Source organism: Silurus aristotelis (genome assembly GCF_946808225.1).
Source record: "Silurus aristotelis genome assembly, chromosome: 1".
NCBI classification, from domain to species: Eukaryota; Metazoa; Chordata; class Actinopteri; order Siluriformes; family Siluridae; genus Silurus; species Silurus aristotelis.
In genome coordinates, this window is record NC_139574.1 from 12,904,033 (window position 1) to 12,914,211 (window position 10,179).

General features: G+C 40.7%; 1 long non-coding RNA gene across 1 annotated transcript; it reads right to left on the reverse strand.

Annotated features, from left to right (window-relative positions):
• Positions 1 to 9,591: 9,591 nt before the first annotated feature.
• Positions 9,592 to 10,170, reverse strand: LOC310733628. Its single transcript, XR_014535832.1, has 3 exons — positions 10,117 to 10,170; positions 9,733 to 9,828; positions 9,592 to 9,626 (listed from the first exon to the last, which is right to left on the reverse strand). It is a non-coding gene; the product is annotated as an uncharacterized lncRNA (long non-coding RNA).
• Between the last annotated feature and the right edge of the window lie 9 nt (positions 10,171 to 10,179).

Below are 10,179 nucleotides of genomic sequence, written 5' to 3' on the forward strand. Positions count from 1 at the left end.
CTCCACAATGCACCACTCCTACCACTCCTCCCCAATTGACTTGGGAGACTGGTTTATAAAGTGTTAGCCCCTCCCCTTGGACTCAACCATTTCACCCGAAGGGGTTTGGTAATTTTGTAGCTAGTCACCGAATGCACACACACACACACACACACACACACTCAGTAGCAGGCCTGAATCGTGGCTCGGGTACGTAATGGCCGTGAAAACAGAAAACTCGCCTCTTCACTCTCCGAAGCATATAAGAAACGAAAAGGGTACCTTAACTCCTTTAGAACTCTGTGGAATGACGGCGAAACCTGTGGTAGGTCTCCTCCAATCCTCGTCCTGCGTTTTGCCTGGCCGCCTATGTGTCACTCTCCAATACAGCCACCAGAAAATCGCTATGATCAGGGTCAGTATGTGGTCTTCTAAGCAGAATCTCCCAATTTCTCCTCAATAACAGTCCTTTTCTCCTTCTTTTGTTAAGGTCTTAGTATACCACTAAGCTGAGTCCGTTTTCTCACTAATTGCTTGCTCATTAGCTAATGGCCATGAGAGAAAAGTCCACCCGGTAAACTCAAATTTAACACATAAAACAATCAGTGTATTAACACACACGCTCTACACTTTAAGTAAATTATACAACTAGTTATTAAATAATTCACTCTTATTACTGCACATTTTCAGCTTAATCAATCCGATCAGCCTCCTGGCAGCACCGTCTCTTCCCTTTTTTTCTTTTTTCACCCAAATTCTAGATTTTCCGGGAAACCCGGGATTAACCAATAGTATTTTTTAATGGTAGTTTTTCTGAACCAATTTTCTGAACTAGTTTTTCTCAAAACCAATTAAATTTGATTATCAACTGGGTTAATTTGAACAAATTAGTTTTAAATATTTTCAAAACCAAATGTATCGTTTTTTGTACTAAACATTTGTTAAATAAACCTTGTAACCTAAATTTGACTATTGAAACAATTTTGGTTGAGCAGGTTACTAAAATTAAACTCTTGGGTGTCAAGCTGGATAATCAGCTCTCATGGACTGATCAGATAAATCATATTATTTCCAGGATGGGCAGAGGCATTGCTTTGTCTAGGAAGTGTGTGCCGTTTTGTCCACCCTCAGTCATGAGAACAGTTGTCCAGTCTCTGGTCTTGTCACACCTGGAGTACTGCTCAGTTATTTGGTCCAGTGCTACACAGGAGCACTTGAAAAAACTTCAACTTGCACAGAATAGAGCTGCCAGGGTAGCTCTTGGCTGTTCGTACAGGACCAATGTGAATGAGATGCACACTATATTAGTATGGCTGAAGGTACAGGATAAGGTAAAGATAAGTCTTCTGTGCTATATGCATAATGCCATCTATAAAAAATAATCCCAGATTTTTTGTGGATAAATTGGTGTACAGTGGGTATTGCCACCAACATATTACTCGGCAGGTCAGCTCTGGTGATTTAGTTGTTCCTTTTGCACAGTCAAATTGTATGAGGAGAACTGTACTATTTAAATCCTTGGTAGCTTGGAATCAACTGTCAATGTGTATAAGACAAATAAGTAACAGATATTATTTTAAAAAGATGGTGAAAAAATTTATGATTTGTAATGAAAATTAAGTGTAATGACTCAAATTGAATTGTATTTATTTTTTTAACAACATATTGTAAAAAAGTGTGGTGTGATTGTATATAATAGGTTTTGATTTTGTAAAATGGATCCCAGGAAGATTAGCGACCACTCGTGGAAGCTAATGGGGTTCCAAATAAATAAATAAATAGCAAACAAGTAAAATAAAGACCAACTTAACTTGTTGTGTCAAACACATTTTCCACATGTACACACCAATCAACCTTGCTACCATTAGCGGCACTCTTAAAGAGACAAGCACACATATTCTGTGACTTGGAATGAACGATTAATTTAGTCTCATCCAGAGTTAATCATATAATTGTAACCAAACTAACCCTCTATATTCTAGAATTATTTTCTAGTGGGTTACATGCTCCCCCCTTCTAAACATCTCATGACCCCATGAGATTTCATCTTTACCCTTTAATTGTAATCCTGGGATCAACATGGGCACTTTAAGTACATTGAGTTCACTGTGCCATAGGATGACACCACACAGTGCTACAGCAATTCTTTCTTGATTCTTCCCCACCTCCCACACTAATGACCAATCCTCTATGAACCAGGGTTAAAGTTCGGTTAGTGGGCTGGCCCAAACCATCGTAGCTCAATCTGACAATAAGTCTTGTGTGTCTTCTGGGGTGGGAATGACTAACTTTAACTACCTCTCTGATAGTATTATCAGTACCCGGATCTCCTACAGCCAAATTCTGGTGCTTTACATGCCTGTCATAAGCACGTTTGTTTCTCTGCTGACTTTTCTGGGCAGTTTTAGTGGCCAACTGATATGCCTTCTGCAAGTCTGATTTCATTTTTTCTACATACTGCCGATGGTTACTGGCTCCCACTCCATCAGAGGATGTCCCAAAACACAGATCCACTGGCAAACGAGCCTCTCTTCCAAAAAGCAAATAATATGGCGAATGCCCTGTGGCCTCATTCTTAGTACAGTTGTAAGCGTGTACTAAGCGATTAACATGTTGACTCCATCTGTTTTTCTCTGCATGGTCCAGCGTGCCTAGCATGGAAAGAAGCGTTCGGTTGAATCTTTTGGGCTGTGGGTCACCTTGAGGGTGGTAGGGAGAAGTTCTGGATTTTCGAAACCCAAGCATTCTCATCAACTCCTTTATAAGACCACTTTCAAAATCCCGTCCCTGGTCTGAATGAATACGGGATGGTAATCCATAGTGAATGAAAAACTTGTCACACAGTATCTTTGCCACTGTTAGAGCTTTCTGATCTTTAGTTACAAAAGCTTGGGCATAACGGGTGAAGTGGTCTGTGATGACCAGTACATTACTCATACCTTTTGAGTCAGGTTCAATCGACAAAAAGTCGATACACGCCAAATTGAAAGGTCCACTGCTGGCCATATGATGTAAGGGAGCAACCTTCTTGGGCAAGGTCTTGCGTGCTATACAACAGCCACAATTCTTGATATATTGCTCAATGTACGCTGACATTCTAGGCCAATAGAAGCGATCTTTTAGGAGTTCTGTAGTTCTTTCTATTCCTAAATGACCTGAATCATCATGCAATGAACACAGTACTTGAGACCAGTACTTCTCAGGTAAGACCAGTTTAGGAATTTTGGGTAACACGGTGCAGAAGTTGGTTCTGGATCATTACCTTGCGACCTTGACGCTGTAGCAGAGCAATGGTAGAATCCGAACTCTTATCAACGTTAAGTATTCGCCCAGTTTCCACATCTCGCCTCACCCCACTAATTACAGGATCTTCCTCTTGCGCTTTCTTCAATTCAGCAAGGGTCAATTGTTCCATCAAGCTAACCCCAAGGGCGGTAGGACAAGAGAAAGCATCTGGAACACTCTGAGGTGACACACTTAGCTGGTCTACTAAGCGGAAGGACGACTCTTCACATTCAGTGGTCATAGCTAATTGACAGATAGCCTTTACCCCAGACTTAGAGATCTCTTTCCATCCAGAGTCAGTACCTGAGACTCATGGATAACGGGACAGCACATCCGCATCAATGTTACTACTTCCTGGCTTGTACTGTAAACTGAAATTGTAGGTAGACAGGGTGGCTAACCAGCGATGACCTGTGGCATTTAACTTGGCAGTGGACAAGACATAAGTGAGCGGATTGTTATCCGTCTTTACCACAAACTGAGCACCGTATAAATAGTCATGGAACTTGTCCACAACAGCCCATTTAAGCGGCAAAAACTCCAGTTGATGCACCGGGTAACGTTGTTCTGAGGCACTTAATTTTCTGCTTGCAAACGCCACAGGTCTTAGACCATTTGGGTGTTTCTGATTTAGGACAGCACCAAGTCCATTCAGACTAGCGTCAGGGTGCAGTACATAAGGTTGGGCAGGGTCTGCAAAAGCTAGTACGGGAGCATGAGTGAGACAGTGAATGATTTTATAGAAAGCATCAGTACAGTTGTCGCCCCAGCGCTTTCCAAATGGCTCAGACTCTTTATAATATTTCTGAACACCTTCAGCCTTTCGATGTTGGCCAGACGTGGGTGGGTAACCTTTGGTGAGCTCTGTCAATGGTCTTACAATGGTTGAATACTGCTTTATGAATCGCTGGTAGAATCCACAAAACCCAAGAAATGACCTCAAAGACTTTAGATCTGTGGGCATCTTCCAGCGAGTCACGGCTTCAATCTTAGCTGGATCTGGAGATACTCCATCAGCAGACACGATGTGCCCTACATAACGGACTTGAGTCTGGCAAAACTGGCACTTGTCAATCGAAACTTTTAGTCCACATTCCCACAGCCGGTCTAGAACTTTTAATAGCCTCTCTTGGTGTTCTTCAAGGGTGCGTCCAAACACGATGATATCATCGAGATAGACTATTACTTGGAGAAGGTGCATGTCCCCAACAGCTTTCTCCATTAGCCTCTGGAATGTGGCTGGAGCTCCAGTAATCCCTTGCGGCATCCGCTCGAACTGGAAGAAGCCTAGGGGACAAATGAATGCTGTCTTTTCTTTATCCTCTTTTGCCATAGCTATTTGATAATAACCACTGCGTAAGTCCAGTACCGAAAACCACTTACTGCCCGCCAAACAGTCCAGAGCATCATCAATCCTGGGAGTGGTGTACTGATTCCAGGTGCGAGCATTCAGCGTTCGATAGTCGACACACATTCTGATTGCCCCACTCTTCTTTCGTGCAATGACTATAGAAGAGGCATACGGGCTCCTTGATTCCTTAATGATACCAGCAGCCAACAGTTCTTTGATATGGCGACGAACATCATCAATGTCTGCAGGAGCAATGCGTCTGGAGCGTTCTCGGAATGGTCTGGTGTCTGTGAGTCTGATGTGATGTTCCACTCCATGAGCTAATCCCACATCCCACTCACCGGTAGAAAAAACATCTTCTCGGCTCGACAATTTCTGGCGCAGTCTCACTTCCCAGGGTTCAGGGATAGAGGATTCACCGAAATCAAACAATGTTGGATCTAGGGTTTCAGAGCGGTTGGAATCTCCTGAAGGTACGGCAAGTGTGTCTGTGGGATACACATGAGCAACTACTGTTCCAGTAGGAATATAAATATCTTTAGATGTTTCGTTATGAACCAGAACTTGGATGTTCTTCCCATGTACAGCTAAAGACGGAAGTACTACAGGGGTTATGAACATCCCAGATGGAAGACAGTCCTCCTCGGCTGTGTCTACCACAAAGATCTCAGTTTTCAGGGGCTTTTCAGTCTCCACTTGACAGACGACCTGTACTACCCCCCTAGGTGGGACCACACAGTCACCAGGTCCTATCCACCGGACTTTCCCTTCAGGCTCATCAACGAGTCTCTCTGCTTCTTTTATCTGAGGCGGAGGGACAGCCATGTGACAGGTCTGAATTTTTAAAGCACGTGGGACACCACCTTGACTGAGTGTAGCAAGTCGTTTAAAAAACTTGCATTGGTACCGATTATAACTGGTACTTGAGGTGGACCTTGCGGGTCGGGGCAGACAAGGGCCAGAATGGAAAGTGACTCTTCCACCCCGGCGACTACAGCCGTGAAGGTGACGTCAACAACTATATATCCCTGATATGGGTAACTGGAGGAACTGAGCCCCCAATATTGACAGTCCAGTCAGTGGGTGAATGGGCACATCTGGGAGATTTTTTAAAAACCATTCATCAAACACAATAGTCACCTGTGATCCGGTGTCTAATAGAGCCTGACATTCCACTCCATTAGTCTTGACACCGACTGTGGAGGCAGGGCCTACTAGTCCTCTGGGTAAACTACTGCACTCACTGATGTCGTTTTGACTCTTTTTTGAGAAATAGCCTTGGTTCTGTACTCTTCTGTTATTGTCATCAGTCTCATACTTTTCTCTCTTCGCCTGCCGCAGAGAACGGATCAGTTTTTGAATCACTTGTTCAGAATTTGGCGTAGCCTGACATTTTGTCGCAATATGGCCACTCTCTCCACATCTGTAACAGAAATAATCATCTTTTGCTCCTGCGAACTTGCCTTCCGAGAACATGGAAGAAGTGGCAGGTTTTTGTTGCAGTCCTTCAACAGGAGGTGAGTGAGGAATAGAGCCGACACTCATAATGGCCAATTGCTGGTGCAATTCCTGGACCTGTTTTCTTAACTCTTGGACGTCAGAATTGTCATTTTTTTCATCATGCTTTAGTTGCTTTTCTTTAGGTTTAATTGCCAGGGATGAAGTAGAGACCAATTTTGAATCTTTTCCACATAGCTGTGTTTTTAACTCTTGAATCTCAGCCTTGAGTTCCTGGATAACAAAGGAGCTAGGTTTATCTTCCTCAAAGTATTGTATTGCTTTGGCTTTAGCAGACATTCTGTGGTGAGAGGCTTCATTCTCCTCAGCCTCCCGTATCTCCTTCAACAAACTTAGAAAAGAAGGTGGATGGGTTTTTCTTTCTCTTAGGCGCAGCTGGAGCACCATCATGTCAGAATTTACAGCCCCTCGAATTAGCTGTTCAATTCGTACCTTGTCCACAAGTCCTGGAGTCAATCCCTCACGCTCTTCTACTTTGCTGACCATCTTCTCTATCCGTCTTAGGAATTCAGAGAGGGTCTCTCCAGTGCTCTGTCGCATGAAACGAAACTTGAAATACAAGTCCTCACCGGACTCCGAGGATCCGAAGGTGCTCTCTATTGCTTCCACGTACTGAAGTGCACTCGCATCAGGAGTAGACAACCGGACAGCTCTTATGATCTCTAATGCAGGTCCCTTGAGGCTTTCTACAACTCGTCTGCGTTTTTCTTTGTCGGAGCATTCACACTCTGCTATCATAAGCCTTGCTTGTTCAATCCAGGTTTCCATATTCTCCTCTCCTGAGGGAGTAGGAACTACGGCTGAAAATGTGCGCAGGCGTCAGTATGCAGTACCGTCACTGGGAAACTTTACAGTTTTTTCCAGGATTTCACCTACAGCACGTATGATGGACTCAGGGGAACTGTCAGTTGTTCTGCGGGGAGTAAACAAAGATTGGATGTCACCAAGTGACTTACCTTCTTCTGTCAGGAACTTAGTGAGTCGTTCTGTAAAACCTTCAGTGGCAGTTACAGCTTCACTAGGTTGTACTGCTATTATTGTCCATGGCTTTTTTCTTTCTCCAGGCGACACTTCTGGAGGTAAGCGAGTGAGGTCAGTGGCCTGTTTGCATTCACACAACACCAACAAAGAATGAGAGTTGGGTTCTTCTCGTTTGTCTCTGACCCGGACTCTTCCCAATACTTTTACAGTTTCCATAACCTCATTCACGTCAGCAACGTCTGTGTGGGCAGGTACATTTAGCACCATTAAAGCATGACTCTCATCAATGCCGGATTCTTTGCACCAACTGACTAACTCTGCTTGTAGACTAGGATCCTTTCTCAGAGCCATCATTGCTTTTAAACCACTTTCCAGTTACTTACGATGAGATAGCCGTCAATGGGTTTAATTGACCTGATCCGTCGTCTTTTTTTTTTTTTTTTTTTTCTCTTTTTATACAAGAGGGTGATCCCGGACGAGCCCCCACTTTGTGTAGCGCCCCTTACCCGTGTTATTTATAGTGTAGTAAGGAGCAGCACCAGGTTCACTAAACGAATGCCTCAGAGATGTTGTATAAAGGCCCCTCTGATATCACTGAATTAATTGACTCTCGTGTAGTAAATAATCTTAAACATTAAACGTAGAATACCTCAAGTTCAAATGAAGAAACTCTCTAGCAAGTAATCAAACAGAACAAATTTAATAATAATAATAATAATAAAAAAAATAAGAACTCAATAAATTTTAATACAAGAATTTAAATGACCCACATTATAAGCACTTTAAGTCTCTGATATAGTTAAACCCCAAAATCACATTTCACCAACATCACAATATAAATCAGTGGCGTAGCGATTTCTTCGGTGTCTGTATACACACTTGTAGTCAAATGTATGAAACTCTTTCACAAGAAGTCTGATTATTATTGTTACACAAAGTTTCTTAGTGCACAATGTGAACTATTTAAAGTAACCTGTGGGCCCACACACACACACACACACGCAAACACACACACACTCAGTAGCAGGCCTGAATCGTGGCTCGGGTACGTAGTGGCCATGAAAACAGAAAACTGGCCTCTTCACTCTCCGAAGCATATAAGAAACAAAAAGGGTACCTTAACTCCTTTAGAACTCTGTGGAATGACGGCGAAACCTGTGGTAAGTCTCCTCCGATCCTCGTCCTGCGTTTTGCCTGGCCGCCTATGTGTCACTCTCAAATACAGCCACCAGAAAATCGCTATGATCAGGGTCAGTATGTGGTCATCTAAGGAGAATCGCCCAATTTCTCCTCAATAACAGCCCTTTTCTCCTTCTTTTGTTAAGGTCTTAGTATACCACTAAGCTGAGTCCGTTTTCTCACTAATTGCTTGCTCATTAGCTAATCGCCATGAGGGAAAAGTCCACCCGGTAAACTCAAACTTAACACATAAAACAATCAGTGTATTACCACACACCCTCTACACTTTAAGTAAATTATACAACTAGTTATTAAATAATTCACTCTTATTACTGCACATTTTCAGTTTAATCAATCCGATCAGCCTCCTGGCAGCACCGTCTCTTCCCTTTTTTTCTTTTTCCACCCAAATTCTAGATTTTCCGGGAAACCCAGGATTAACCAATAGCAAACAAGTAAAATAAAGACCAACTTAACTAGTTGTGTCAAACACAGTTTCCACATGTACACACCAATCAACCTTGATACCATTGGTGCCACTCTCATATAATCATATAATTGTAACCAAACTAACCCTCTATATTCTAGAATTATTTTCTAGTGGGTTACATATATATATATATATATATATATATATATATATATATATATATATATATATATATATATACATATATATATATATATATATATATATACATATATATATATATATATATATATATATATATATATATATATATATATATATATATATATATATATATATACATATATATATATATATATATATATATACATATATATATATATATATATATATATATATATATATACACAGTACTCTGCATAAATAAAGAATAAGTAAAAGATACAAAATTTATATTAGTTAGTGTATGTATTAATTAGTGTATGTGACACATAAAATGTGATTTTATTTTATAAAAAAAAGAAAAAAAAAATTATATCCTTTATGATGCACAATTGATATACATTCCTGTTACGTTCCCCCTTTGACCTCTAAGCTAAGGGGTGTTTTGTTTACTTCCCGTGCACTGCAGAAATATAGTGATAGTGACAATACAGTGACTTTCCTTTTAATTATTGGTCCAAACAATCATCTTTAACTCTGATTATCTCCCCGTTTATGGCTTATTGTTTTATTAAGTAAGCATGATTAACAAAAATGATTGCAATATAAACTGACTCCAGTCAAAATCAATTTTCAATTAAAAATTTTTATTTTTGATGTATTTTGTACAAAAGCACAAATATATTTGTAGGTTTCAGATGGTGTTGGCAGGTGTCTATCCAGTAGTTTGTAGTGCAGATCCTAAATCACAAAAAAAACAAAAACAATTAGAGAACAAAATTACTTAATGAATTATAGGGTTCCTCTGTCTGTTTAAAAATAAAGAGAGAAAGAACAGCACAAATACCTTTGAAGTGAAACCATGGGTGATGCTCTATCTGCTCCAGGCTCGGACGGCCTGCTGGTTTGGTGCATAAACACCAACGGATCAGATGCATGCATTCTGTTAAACAATACACAAATACAGAAATCAGTAAAACATAGAGAAAAGAATAGAAACTTCACCTAATAAAGTACATGCTGTATAATATTTACCGTCTTAAAAACATTTATTCATAATATATAACATTTTGGAATAAATATTTTCAATTGCATATTAAATTATTCACACTTATAGCTGTTATGAGATCAAACAAATAAATGCTTCTATCTCTGTTCAAGTAAATGTTCAATGGAAACTTCAGCCTGCTTTGACTTATTCCATAACTTATCAGTCTTTGCAGTTTCTTACCATCAGAATGCCTTCTGGAGAAACGCACATGACCATGTTTCACGTCCTTCCAGGTGTTGAAAA